This window comes from Oncorhynchus tshawytscha, linkage group LG05 (genome assembly GCF_018296145.1).
Source record: "Oncorhynchus tshawytscha isolate Ot180627B linkage group LG05, Otsh_v2.0, whole genome shotgun sequence".
Lineage (NCBI taxonomy): Eukaryota > Metazoa > Chordata > Actinopteri > Salmoniformes > Salmonidae > Oncorhynchus > Oncorhynchus tshawytscha.
In genome coordinates, this window is record NC_056433.1 from 86,480,773 (window position 1) to 86,496,027 (window position 15,255).

The 15,255-nt window shown below is 47.9% G+C and overlaps 1 pseudogene; it reads left to right on the top strand.

Annotated features, from left to right (window-relative positions):
* LOC112238689 overlaps positions 1-12,799 on the top strand; it is a 144,930-nt pseudogene extending 132,131 nt beyond the window's left edge.
* Positions 12,800-15,255: the final 2,456 nt, after the last annotated feature.

The following is a 15,255-nucleotide window of genomic DNA, read 5'->3' on the forward strand; positions in this document are numbered from 1 at the left end:
TCCCTCCTCACCCCTCCCTCTCTCCCTCCCTCCTCATCTCTCCCTCCCTCACCCCTCCCTCCCTCCTCACCCCTCCCTCCCTCCTCACCCCTCCCTCCTCATCCCTCACCCTCCCTCCCTCCTCACCCTCCCTCCTCACCCCTCCCCTCCTCACCCCTCCCTCCTCATCCTCTCCCTCCTCATCCTCACCCTCCCTCCCTCCTCATCCTCTCCCTCCTCATCCTCACCCTCCCTCCCTCCTCATCCTCACCCTCCTCATCCTCACCCTCCCTCCTCATCCTCACCCTCCCTCATCCTCACCCCTCCCTCCTCATCCTCCCTCACCCCTCCCTCCCTCCTCATCCTCCCTCCCTCCTACCCCTCCCTCCTCATCCTCACCCTCCCTCCTCCTCCCTCCATCCTCACCCCTCCCTCCTCACCCCTCCCCTCCTCATCTCACCCTCCCTCCATCCTCATCTCTCCCTCCCCTCCCTCCCTCCCTCACCCCTCCCTCCCTCCCTCCTTACCCCTCCCTCCTCACCCCTCCCTCCCCTCCCTCCCTCCTCATCCTCACCCCTCCATCCTCACCCCTCCCTCCCTCACCCCTCCCTCCTCCCTCCCTCACCCCTCCCTCCTCATCCTCACCTTCCCTCCCTCCCCCTCCATCCTCACCCCTCCCTCGCTCCCTCCTCACCCTCCCTCCCTCCTCATCTCTCCCTCACCTCTCCCTCCCTCCTCATCTCTCCCTCACCCCTCCCTCCCTCCTCATCTCTCCCTCACCCCTCCCTCCCACCTCATCTCTCCCTCATCCCTCCCCCCCTCATCTCTCCCTCACCCCCTCCCTCCCTCCTCCTCATCTCTCCCTCACCCCTCCCTCCCTCCTCATCTCTCCCTCACCCCTCCCTCCCTCCTCATCTCTCCCTCACCCCTCCCTCCCACCTCATCTCTCCCTCATCCCTCCCTCCCTCCCTCATCTCTCCCTCACCCCTCCCTCCCTCCTCATCTCTCCCTCACCCCTCCCTCCCTCCTCATCTCTCCCTCCTCATCCTCACCCCTCCCTCCCTCCTCACCCCCCCTTTATGTCCACTCCCTTTCTTGTTTTGCTCTAAACCTCTTTGGGTCATAGGTTACTACAGGCACGTTAATGTACCGTACACACACGCACACACACACACACACACAGCCAGCCAGCCAGCCACACGCACACACACTCAGCCACGCGCGCACACACACAATGATTCCCATTGTGAATCGAGTCTGAATACCTTCTGGTTCGTGTTCAACTCCCATTGTGAATCGAGTCTGAATACCTTCTGGTTCGTGTTCAACTCCCATTGTGAATCGAGTCTGAATACCTTCTGGTTCGTGTTCAACTCCCATTGTGAATCGAGTCTGAATACCTTCTGGTTCGTGTTCAACTCCCATTGTGAATCGAGTCTGAATACCTTCTGGTTCGTGTTCAACTCCCATTGTGAATCGAGTCTGAATACCTTCTGGTTCGTGTTCAACTCCCATTGTGAATCGAGTCTGAATACCTTCTGGTTCGTGTTCAACTCCCATTGTGAATCGAGTCTAAATACCTTCTGGTTCGTGTTCAACTCCCATTGTGAATCGAGTCTGAATACCTTCTGGTTCGTGTTCAACTCCCATTGTGAATCGAGTCTAAATACCTTCTGGTTCGTGTTCAACTCCCATTGTGAATCGAGTCTGAATACCTTCTGGTTCGTGTTCAACTCCCATTGTGAATCGAGTCTGAATACCTTCTGGTTCGTGTTCAACTCCCATTGTGAATCGAGTCTGAATACTTTCTGGTTCGTGTTCAACTCCCATTGTGAATCGAGTCTGAATACTTTCTGGTTCGTGTTCAACTCCCATTGTGAATCGAGTCTGAATACCTTCTGGTTCGTGTTCAACTCTCATTGTGAATCGAGTCTGAATACCTTCTGGTTCGTGTTCAACTCTCATTGTGAATCGAGTCTAAATAACTTCTGTTTTTTTTCTTGCTATGTTGTCTTTGTTGAACACTGGCTAATCTTCTGGTGATGACTGATGATTGAATTGTTGACTTGGTTCCAAAACCTAAATCATGTTTTTTTTTTTATATATATATATATATATATATATATATTATTAGTCTGTATGAATAATCTTATCGTGTTCTGTTCTTTGGAAATAGGAAATGGATTAAAAAGCTAAAGTTGGTTTCAGTTTGTTTGGGAGTTGCAGACACTACCTAAAATGGTTCTGATAACTGGCTGTTCTCAAGCACCATATGGTCCAGCTTTCAAGCCCTTATCAAAACGTGTAGGAACTATGTTGGGTGTACATTTTCAGCTAAATTTCCTTGCATTGTTTCAGTGGAATGCTTTGTTCAGCCATTGGCTGAACCGAACACAACCTTCCCTGACACTGATCTCACACTGACAGACCTTTGCCTTAATTTAACACATTTCTTGAACATAATAGAGAGCGTTGTTCCTAAAGGTTTCCCTGATTAAACCCCCATCTGTCATATGTTGTTGTTGTTTTAGCCTGCATGTAGCTAATGTTACGCAGAGACAACCACAAGGTCAAGAGATTGAACACACACTTTCTTTTATTCGTCCTAGATATTATTTAGTGTGTGTCTGTAAACCTGTCTTGTTGGTCATATCAAAAGCTGTCCGTCTGAAATAAATAGAATTTATAGAACGAGAGAAGACCCTCATTCCTTTGGGCCGTTCTGCCTTGTGATCTGACCTCTAACCCTTGACCTTTAACCCTGTCCCTATTCCTCAGTGGGCGTTTGGTGTGACCCTGTGGGAGTTGATGACCTTGTTGTCTAACCCTTGACCTTTAACCCTGTCCCTGTTCCTCAGTGGGCGTTTGGCGTGACCCTGTGGAAGTTGATGACCTTGTTGTCTAACCCGGACCTCTAACCCTTGACCTTTAACCCTGTCCCTTTTCCTCAGTGGGCGTTTGGCGTGACCCTGTGGGAGTTGATGACCTTGGGACAGACGCCCTACGTGGACATCGACCCCTTTGAGATGGCAGCCTATCTGAAGGACGGATATAGAATAGCACAGCCAATCAACTGTCCTGATGAACTGTAAGTACAATAGCACAGCCAATCAACTGTCCTGATGAACTGTAAGTACAATAGCACAGCCAATCAACTGTCCTGATGAACTGTAAGTACAATAGCACAGCCAATCAAACTGTCCAGATGGACTGGAACACATGCATACAGGGCTTTTAGACTGTTTTATGTCTTAATTGAGTTTGATCATCAGTTATTTTAATTGACAATTCTATAGTTTTATTGGTTTTAAGTATTTCCTGTAAACGGTATCTCATGAGAATTGTCTGGCAGTTTGAATCTCCAGCTTTTCCGTTAACTGTAGGGCTTCCCTTCAGAACATTGAACAGCAGTTAGATATGGCTTCTTATGGCATGTTCTCCTCTCCGTTATCAACATAAGCACACATACTGTCCAGCATGGAAAGTTCACTATTGGACCCTCCAGAGGGGGGTTGACTATAGGACCCTCCGGGGGGTGTAACTCTAGGACCCTCCAGAGAGAGGGGGTTGACTATAGGACCCTCCAGAGAGAGGGGGTGACTATAGGACCCTCCAGAGAGAGGGGGGTTGACTATAGGACCCTCCAGAGAGAGGGGGGTTGACTATAGGACCCTCCAGAGAGAGGGGGTTTGACTATAGGACCCTCCAGAGAGAGGGGGTTTGACTATAGGACCCTCCAGAGAGAGGGGTGGGGGTTGACTATAGGACCCTCCAGAGAGAGGGGGTTGACTATAGGACCCTCCAGAGAGAGGGGGTTGACTATAGGACCCTCCAGAGAGAGGGGGGTTTGACTATAGGACCCTCCAGAGAGAGGGGGTTGACTATAGGACCCTCCAGAGAGAGGGGTGGGTTTGACTATAGGACCCTCCAGAGAGAGGGGGGTTGACTATAGGACCCTCCAGAGAGAGGGGAGGGTTGACTATAGGACCCTCCAGGGGGGTTGACTATAGGACCCTCCAGGGGGTTTGACTATAGGACCCTCCAGAGGGGGGTTTGACTATAGGACCCTCCAGAGAGGGGGTTGACTATAGGACCCTCCGGGGGGGTTTGACTATAGGACCCTCCAGAGGGGGGTTTGACTATTGGACCCTCCAGAGGGGGTTGACTATAGGACCCTCCCGGGGGGGGTGTAACTCTAGGACCCTCCAGAGAGGGGGGGGGTTGACTATCGGACCCTCCAGAGAGAGGGGGGTGACTATAGGACCCTCCAGAGAGAGGGGGTTGACTATAGGACCCTCCAGAGAGAGGGGGTTGACTATAGGACCCTCCAGAGAGAGGGGTGGGGGTTGACTATAGGACCCTCCAGAGAGGGGGGGTTGACTATAGGACCCTCCAGAGAGAGGGGTTGACTATAGGACCCTCCAGAGAGAGGGGGTTTGACTATAGGACCCTCCAGAGAGAGGGGGGTTGACTATAGGACCCTCCAGAGGGGGTTTGACTATAGGACCCTCCAGAGAGAGGGGGTTGACTATAGGACCCTCCAGAGAGAGGGGGTTTGACTATAGGACCCTCCAGAGAGAGGGGGGGTTGACTATAGGACCCTCCAGAGAGAGGGGGGTTTGACTATAGGACCCTCCAGAGAGAGGGGGTTGACTATAGGACCCTCCAGAGAGAGGGGGGTTGACTATAGGACCCTCCAGGGGGGTTGACTATAGGACCCTCCAGGGGGGTTTGACTATAGGACCCTCCAGAGGGGGGTTTGACTATAGGACCCTCTGGGGGCATTGACTCTAGCACCCTCCAGAGGGGGGTGACTCTAGGACCCTCCAGAGGGGGGGGTTTGACTATAGGACCCTCCGGGGGGATTGACTCTAGCACCCTCCAGAGGGGGTTTGACTATAGGACCCTCCGGGGATTGACTCTAGCACCCTCCAGAGGGGGGTTGACTCTAGCACCCTCGGGGGGGATTGACTCTAGCACCCTCCAGAGGGAGGGGGTTGACTATAGGACCCTCCGGAGGGGGGAATTGACTCTAGCACCCTCGGGGGGATTGACTCTAGCACCCTCCAGAGGGAGGGGGTTGACTATAGGACCCTCCAGAAAGAGGGGGTTGACTATAGGACCCTCCGGGTGACTCTAGGACCCTCCAGAGAGAGGGGGTTGACTATAGGACCCTCCAGAGAGAGGGGGGTTGACTATAGGACCCTCCAGAGAGAGGGGGTTGACTATAGGACCCTCCGGGGGAATTGACTCTAGCACCCTCGGGGGGATTGACTATAGGACCCTCCAGAGAGAGGGGGTTTGACTATAGGACCCTCCAGAGAGAGGGGGGTTGACTATAGGACCCTCCAGGGGGTTGACTATAGGACCCTCCAGGGGGTGGGTTTGACTATAGGACCCTCCAGGGGGGATTGACTATAGGACCCTCCAGAGGGGGGGCATTGACTCTAGCACCCTCCAGAGGGGGTGACTCTAGGACCCTCCAGAGGGGGGTTTGACTATAGGACCCTCCGGGGGGCATTGACTCTAGCACCCTCCAGAGGGGGGTGGGGTTGACTCTAGGACCCTCCAGAGGGGGTTGACTCTAGGACCCTCCAGAGGGGGATTGACTCTAGCACCCTCCGGGGGATTGACTCTAGCACCCTCCAGAGGGGGGTGACTCTAGCACCCTCGGGGGGATTGACTCTAGCACCCTCCAGAGGGGGGTGACTCTAGCACCCTCGGGGGGGATTGACTCTAGCACCCTCCAGAGGGGGTGACTGTAGCACCCTCGGGGAATTGACTCTAGCACCCTCCAGAGGGGGGTGACTCTAGGACCCTCCAGAGGGGGGTTGACTATAGGGCCCTCCGGGGAATTGACTCTAGCACCCTCGGGGGGAATTGACTCTAGGACCCTCCAGAGGGGGATTGACTCTAGCACCCTCCGGGGGAATTAACTCTAGCACCCTCCGGGGGGAATTGACTCTAGCACCCTCGGGGATTGACTCTAGCACCCTCCAGAGGGGGTGACTCTAGGACCCTCCAGAGGGGGGTTGACTATAGGACCCTCCGGGGGGGCATTGACTCTAGCACCCTCCAGAGGGGGGAAATTGACTCTAGCACCCTCCAGAGGGGGTGATTATTGGACTCTCCAGAGGTGGGGGTTGACTATAGGACCCTCCAGAGGGGGGTTGATTATTGGACTCTCCAGAGGGGAGACAGCTAAATGGGTGAGTTCAACTTCAGCCGGACGCCTCACACACTAGGGTTCGGCGGTAGCCAGATGTTTATATCGTCCATACCGTCCTTCTCTCATCCCGGGATTTACGGTATTACCGGCTTAGTTCACAAGGGCGTGCCAAAGAAACACAAAAAGCCCATTGTGCGTCTTACCACAATGCTAACAGAATTATCACAAGTAATAGAGAGTTTCCATGGAGGCTGCAAGCTAAATATGCTAATGTGCTCAAAGTTATACATATGTAGGTAGGAGCTACCAAATGTAATGTTTGGTGAGTTTGAACGTTTACAAGCGAATGAACAAAGTTGGGAGGCATGCATGTCTGAAGGAAGAACCGTTCTGCCTCTGGAGCAGCATGTGTACACGCAGTGTCTGGAGTCGCTAGGGCAACGGGCCAACCTGCTCTGGAGTCGCTAGGGCAACGGGCCAACCTGCTCTGGAGTCGCTAGGGCAACGGGCCAACCTGCTCTGGAGTCGCTAGGGCAACGGGCCAACCTGCTCTGCTTGGAGAAGAGGGAGGAGGAGCAGGCTGCCGAGAACTGAGAGGAGAAAAAAAATGGAAGGAAATCAAGAGCCTACAGAGAACTCATCCAAAGGGCTTTGACGTCTCAAACACGGCAGAAAGCTAACACAATATGTCCCGTCAACTTATTAATTCAGCCACTTACTTTGATAACTAGCAACTTAAGCTTAGCATTAACGCAGAATTCTGCATTTTTCACACAGGAAAAAAATATATTGTCTTTTGTAAACGCAGATCTAAAATGCTTCTTATTGTAATTTTTTTGCATCGAACAAAGTTTGTGCTTCATTTGCACTAGGGATGCATCGATATGACAATTTTGGCCGATACCGATATCCAATGTTTTCCTCGCCAAAAACACCGATACTGATATCCAATATTTTCCTCGCCAAAAACACTGATACAGATATTTAAAATTTTAGCAGCCTTTTAAGAATTCTAGTGCAGCTAAAACCTAAGGATCCACCACTTTTTCAAAATTTTCGCCAAAAATGATGTACCCAAATCTAACTGCCTGTAGCTCAGGACCCAAATCTAACTACCCGTAGCTCAGGACCTGAAGCAAGGATACGCATATTTCTGATACCATTTGAATGGAAACACTTTGAAGTTCGTGGAAATGTGAAATGAATGTAGGAGAATATAACACATTAGATCTGGTAGAAGAAAATACAAAGGAAAAAAACATTTTTTTTTGTACCATCTTTGAAATGCAAGAGAAAGGCCACAATGGCCACTAGATGGCAGCAGTGTATGTGCAAAGTTGTAGGCTGATATATATAGGTGTGCACGTCAGCTTTGACTAGACATTGGGCCGATGCTGCCGTTTCTTTAGCTAATATCGTCCGATTCCAATATATGCTCACCGATATATCGTGCAACCCTAAATTGCGCTTCGCCACTCGGCAAAACATTAGGAAATGTAGCTGGCTACATTGTTTCTATGATAAGCATTAGAAATATGATGGCTGTGCATTGTTTTGTAGAGTTGCACTTTTGTTGTCATCTGAAAATGAATCTATTTTCTGTCGAATGTGTTGCACTAATGTATTTGTTTGTGAAGGAAAACTATAGTTGCACGTCCCCGATCGCTACTGAAGAAAAATAAAAAAAACACTGTTGCCTTTCAATATAGATTGCAACCCCTGTCAATACAACAGCTGGACTCACCTGCTCTAGTTTTTCTCCTGCTTTTCTGGGGAACTTCATCATGTGAAACAGGTCACTGGCTTACCGTAGTTTCTGGGGAACTTACCGTAGTTTCTGGGGAACTTATCGTAGTTTCTGGGGAACTTACCGTAGTTTCTGGGGAACTTATCGTAGTTTCTGGGGAACTTACCGTAGTTTCTGGGGAACTTACCGTAGTTTCTGGGGAACTTCATAATGTGAAACAGGTGACTGGCTTACCCTAGTTTCTGGGGAACTTACCGTAGTTTCTGGGGAACTTACCGTAGTTTCTGGGGAACTTACCGTAGTTTCTGGGGAACTTACCCTAGTTTCTGGGGAACTTCATCATGTGAAACAGGTGACTGGCTTACCGTAGTTTCTGGGGAACTTACCGTAGTTTCTGGGGAACTTCATAATGTGAAACAGGTGACTGGCTTACCCTAGTTTCTGGGGAACTTACCGTAGTTTCTGGGGAACTTCATAATGTAAATCAGGTGACTGGCTTACCGTAGTTTCTGGGGAACTTCATCATGTGAAACAGGTCACTGGCTTACCGTAGTTTCTGGGGAACTTACCGTAGTTTCTGGGGAACTTACCGTAGTTTCTGGGGAACTTACCGTAGTTTCTGGGGAACTTACCGTAGTTTCTGGGGAACTTACCGTAGTTTCTGGGGAACTTACCGTAGTTTCTGGGGAACTTACCGTAGTTTCTGGGGAACTTACCGTAGTTTCTGGGGAACTTACCGTAGTTTCTGGGGAACTTACCGTAGTTTCTGGGGAACTTACCGTAGTTTCTGGGGTTTCTGGGGAACTTACCGTAGTTTCTGGGGAACTTACCGTAGTTTCTGGGGAACTTACCGTAGTTTCTGGGAACTTACCGTAGTTTCTGGGGAACTTACCGTAGTTTCTGGGGAACTTACCGTAGTTTCTGGGGAACTTACCGTAGTTTCTGGGGAACTTACCGTAGTTTCTGGGGAACTTACCGTAGTTTCTGGGGAACTTACCGTAGTTTCTGGGGAACTTCATGTAAAATAGGTGAAATGAAGCAGATTGCGTTCTTCATCTCCTAACGTATCGCTCCCGAGTGGCGCAGCGTTCTGAGGCACTGGATCTCACTACCTGGTTCGATTCCAGGCTGTATCACAACCGGCAGTGATTGGGAGTCCCATAGGGCGGCACACAATTGGCCCAGCGTCGTTAGGGTTTGGCCGGAGTAGGCCCGTCATTGTAAATCTGAATTTGTTCTTAACTGACTTGCCTAGTTAAATAAAGGAATAAAAATACAATTAAAAAAAGTTGACTGCAGGTATTCACTTAAAGTAGCTACAAATATTAAAATGCTAGGTGGTGGCGGCTGTCTCTCACCGTCATTCATTACAGACTGAGTCTTATCCACATCCTGAGGCTGTCAGGGAGCTGGAGCGTGACTTTCTACTGCTGTGGATGAGCTGGCCAGGAATCACAAAGAGACATACGGGCTTCTGTGTCAGAATCCCAAATGGCACCCTACTCCCTATATAGTGCACTTTTGACCAAGGTCCCTTGCCTCTGACCTTTTCCACCAATGCATTTCATTTTTAGAAGTAGATGAGAATGCAAGGAATTGAGGAAAGACAAATTGTGAAAGAACCTATGTCCACTACAAGACTAGATGGGCTCTGTTCAAAAGTAGTGCACTATAGGGAATAGGGTGCCATAGGGTCCTGGTCTAAAGTAGTGCACTATGTAGGGAATAGGGTGCCATAGGGTCCTGATCTAAAGTAGTGCACTATGTAGGGAATAGGGTGCCATAGGGTCCTGGTCTAAAGTAGTGCACTATGTAGGGAATAGGGTGCCATAGGGTCCTGGTCTAAAGTAGTGCACTATATAGGAATAGGGTGCCCATAGGGTCCTGGTCTAAAGTAGTGCACTATGTAGGGAATAGGGTGCCATAGGGTCCTGGTCTAAAGTAGTGCACTATATAAGGAATAGGGTGCCCAAGGGTCCTGGTCTAAAGTAGTGCACTATATAAGGAATAGGTGCCCAAGGGTCCTGGTCTAAAGTAGTGCACTATAAGGAATAGGGTGCCCAGGGTCCTGGTCTAAAGTAGTGCACTATATAGGGAATAGGGTGCCATAGGGTCCTGGTCTAAAGTAGTGCACTATATAAGGAATAGGGTGCCCAAGGGTCCTGGTCTAAAGTAGTGCACTATATAGGGAATAGGGTGCCATAGGGTCCTGGTCTAAAGTAGTGCACTATATAAGGAATAGGGTGCCATCCTGGTCTAAAGTAGTGCACTATATAAGGAATAGGGTGCCATAGGGTCCTGGTCTAAAGTAGTGCACTATATAAGGAATAGGGTGCCATAGGGTCCTGGTCTAAAGTAGTGCACTATATAGGGAATAGGGTGCCATAGGGTCCTGGTCTAAAGTAGTGCACTATATAAGGAATAGGGTGCCATAGGGTCCTGGTCTAAAGTAGTGCACTATATAGGGAATAGGGTGCCATAGGGTCCTGGTCTAAAGTAGTGCACTATATAAGGAATAGGGTGCCATAGGGTCCTGGTCTAAAGTAGTGCACTATATAGGGAATAGGGTGCCATAGGGTCCTGGTCTAAAGTAGTGCACTATGTAGGGAATAGGGTGCCATAGGGTCCTGGTCTAAAGTAGTGCACTATATAGGGAATAGGGTGCCATAGGGTCCTGGTCTGTAGTCTAAAGGAATAGGGTGCCATAGGGTCCTGGTCTAAAGTAGTGCACTATATAAGGAATAGGGTGCCATAGGGTCCTGGTCTAAAGTAGTGCACTATATAAGGAATAGGGTGCCATAGGGTCCTGGTCTAAAGTAGTGCACTATATAGGGAATAGGGTGCCCAAGGGTCCTGGTCTAAAGTAGTGCACTATATAGGGAATAGGGTGTCAGTTGGGACGTTCATCACTTCAACACTTCATGATTTACAGTTGGATGAGCGGCCGCCAACAGGAAGTCGAGGAAAAGCTAATCAGATTGTTATTGGGGGAGCCGCTGCACACGTTTCCTTCAGAAAGACTGTTGAATTGGAATTTGTCCACCAAATAGAAGGCGTGGGAAGGGGAAGACTGAAGGAGACATTGAGGGATGCAGGACTGATAAGTGTGCTACAGTGATGTTGGTTTCTCTGATGACCCAAGTACTGAATAGCCTCATGGGACATTTTTTCTGTACATGTTGTGCTATTTCGAGCATATTTGGCAGAGTCCTTATGGGGTTTGAGTCAACGTACACGATGCAATGAGATCGCCTAAATGGCTTGTGAAGGTTCACTCGCTGACCCAGCTAATTCTCTTGTCTGTCTGTAGGTTTGCAGTGATGGCCTGTTGCTGGGCCCTGGATCCAGAGGAGAGGCCTAAGTTCCAGCAGCTGGTCCAGTGTCTGACTGAGTTTCATGCAGCGTTGGGGGCCTACGTGTAAAATCTAGCCCCAGGCTTCTGTACGGACCAGGCCCGAAGGACCAGCAGGCCCAAGAGTTACTGGACAGCACTAATCACAACGAGGAATACATTTACAAACCTTTATGCCTTGTAGAAACGAAAGAAGACTTTCATTATTATGAGAATTTATTTTCAGAGTGAGGTTTCTATCATTTGTGCTTCAAAAGGATACTCTGACGTCGTCATATTTCCCAGCATACCTCACAAGCTTCCAGAACAGACCTATACCCTCACTATGAAACGTGGACCCACAAGGACGTGAAGATGCGTATATGTGCCAACAAGCTGTTGCCACCATTTTCCTAACAACTACACTTTTGAGGACTTGTTTGTAAAGACATTTTTTTTTTTTTTTTTTTTTTTTATCTAAGAAAAGAGATGTACATTTATTGTTGTAGATCTGTGGTTTTCAGTGAGCGGATGAGTCCACAGTAGACCAGTGAGCGGATGAGTCCACAGTAGACCAGTGAGCGGATGAGTCCACAGTAGACCAGTGAGCGGATGAGTCCACAGTAGACCAGTGAGCGGATGAGTCCACAGTAGACCAGTGAGCGGATGAGTCCACAGTAGACCAGTGAGCGGATGAGTCCACAGTAGACCAGTGGCTTCATGTATAGTAGTAGGCAATTCACATCTTCACCTAGTACACTACGTAGGGAATTTGGGCTGCAGATGGGGCTTCTTCTGTGTACTTAAAGACATGCTGGTTCACTCTGTCATGGTACGATAAACTCAAGGTTTGTACGAGAGGCCTCTTGGGGGGGGGTCAAAGGCCTAAGCAGCTCTGCTGGACGTTATATTGGACAATGACATGTCTCTAGTTCAACAGATCTCTACTGAAGGACCTATTGAACATTGTGCCAATGGAGCGTCAGCATAGCTGAGGTTGTTGTTGTCGTCACATCCCATAATCTCCTCAGCATCCATTTACCCAGTAGTGTGCACCAGACTGGATGATATAGGCCTGTTACAGTACACTACATACCCAGATGGGAAATGATTGGTTTAGGAGTTGTTTCCCATCATTGGGAAGCTACCCGTTGTACCCCTTTTGAAAATCACAACGATCAAGTTCACTATCAGTCATTTCCCCCAGATATTTATCTAACAGGGTTGTCGTCATGAATAATATTCTTGTGTTTTTAACTTTTGACTGTTCTGTGTCAGAACAAAAACCAGCTACCAACCACACACATTGTTTTGACAATGACAAAGTATGAATTTATACTTGAACACTATCCGCTGTGAAAACAGAATTACGTGCCAATCTGACGACGACATGGCTAGCTCTGGTCCGAGGTGCTGCTTGCTCATGCTGAGCCTTCAGCAAGCAGCAGGTAATGACCTGGACCAGAGCTACCAACATGGCCTCGTCTTAGACCTGTAGGATGTCTACAGAGATCACTGCATGTTGAATTTAAAGTGTTCCATCTGTAAACTGAATTAAACTAATTTGTTCTGATTTGTGTGGTCTGTTTTTATGTGTGTATATATATATATATATTTCACCTGTTCTGTTTAAAAGACTAATGCCCCAATTTCCCTTTACACTACTTTGGACCCATAAGGCTCTGGTCAAAAATAGTTGCACTAATATGCAGTTGAAGTTGAAAGTTTACATACACTTAGGTTGGAGTCATTGTAACTTGTTCTTAAACCACTTCACAAATTTCTTGTTAAACTATAGTTTTAGCAAGTGGGTTAGGACATTTACTTTGTTCATGACACAAGTAATTTTTCCAATAATTGTTTACAGACAGATTATTTCACTTAATTCACTGTATCACAATTCCTGTGGGTCAGAAGTTTACATACACTACACGTTCCTCTGTACAAACAATAGTACGCAAGTATAAACACCATGGGACCACGCAGCTGTCATACCGCTCAGGAAGGAGACGTGTTCTGTCTCCTAGAGATGAACGAACTTTGGTGCGAAAAGTGCAAATCAATCCCAGAACAACAGCAAAGGACCTTGAGAAGATACTGGAGGAAACAGGTACAAATGTATCTATATCCACACCAGACTACGGTTTCTAACTGCACATGAGGACAAAGATTGTACTTTGTAGAAAAAATGTCCTCTGGTCTGATATAACTGTTTGGCCATAATGATTATTGTTATGTTTGGAGGAAAAAGGGGGAGGCTTGCAAGCCGAAGAACAGCCCGGGTGTGGCATCATCATATTGTGGGGGTGCTTTGCTGCAGGAGGGACTGGTGCATTTCACAAAATAGATGGCATCATGAGGTCGGAAAATTATGAGGATATATTGAAGCAACATCTCAAGACATCAGTCAGGAAGTTCAAGCTTGGTCGCAAATGGGTCTTCCAAATGGACAATGACCTCAAGCATACTTCCAAAGTTGTGGCAAAATGGGTTAAGGACAACAAAGTCAAGGTATTGGAGTGTCCATCACAAAGCCCTGGCCTCAATCCTATCGAAAATGTGTGGGCAGAACTGAAAAAGTGTGTGAGCAAGGAGGCCTACAAACCTGACTCAGTTACACCAGCTCTGTCAGGAGGAATGGGCCAAAATTCACCCAACTTATTGTGGGAAGCTTATGGAAGGCTACCTGAAACATTTGACCCAAGTTAAACTCAATTAGTAGTTGGTAGCATTGTTTATGTAAACTTCTGACCCACTGGGAATGTGATGAAAGAAATAAAAGCTCATTCTCTCTACTATTATTCTAACATTTCACATTCTTAAAATAAAGTGGTGATCCTAACTAACCTAAAACAGGGAATTTTTACTTGATTAAATGTCAAGAATTGTGAAAAACTGAGTTTAAATGTATTTGGCTAAAGTGTAGGTAAACTCCCAACTTTTACAGTTAATGTGATAGGATGCCATTTGGGACAAAGTCCATAATAATGGTGTCCTCGAGAAAGAAAATGGGCCGGTGCATTCAGAAATGCCAGGGCTGATTTCTGGTCCCATTTGGGACAAAGTCCTCATGTTTGCCTGTTTGTTTGAAGTGCAGGAGGAAGACATGTGCAGAGCCTGATTGGCAGGATCCTCACTGTGCTTAGGAGTTTCCTGAACATCAAAGCTATATTGTACAGTAGCATAGCAGTGCTTTCACAGTTGTACTGCCAAGAACCAATCTGAATTATAGTCACAGTAATTGATAACCACAACTTGGGCTGTGGAGGTATTACTGGGGGCACAGAGACATAACATTTAGGGTTTATAAAGGCTCATACATACTTATAACCAGTTATTAAGCATTATAAACTGGCTGGGGTTCGAGCCCTGAATGCTGATTGGCTGTCAGCCTTGGTATATCGCACCGTATACCACAGGTATGACAAAACCATTTATTTTTAATGCTCTAATTACTAACTAGTTTATAATAGCATTGAGGCACCTCCAGGGTTTCTGGAATATGGCCAATATACTCTGCTTTGCGTCGTGTCTAAGAACAGCCCTTAGCCGTGGTATATCGGCCATATACCACACCACCCCCCGGGCCTTATTACTTCATTATACCTGCAGGCTATGTGTTACCTATAGAACAGTTTTATTATCCAAGAATGTCACTACAAGATGAACATATTCTGCCCAGCATTAGTTTAAACCATAGATCCTTTTGTGCAGTTATGATTTTACTACTCTGTGTGGGTCTGAAATGGTGCCCCATTTTTACCTCTGGGCCCTGGTCAACAGTAGTGCACTATACAAGAAACAGGGTGCTATTTGGGATGCCTCCCCCGTATGGATCAATGTTGACATTGTGTGTTATACAGCAGGGGAACAAAGACCCATGTTTTGATTCAGCCGCCTGAGGATCAAGTCACTAACCAAGACATGTGCTACACTGTTTCAACATGGCGTAATGGAAACTTATCTGAAATCTAATTTGTGGAGGAAACCAGGTTGACAAAGCCTGAGATGCTAAACAAGACACTGACC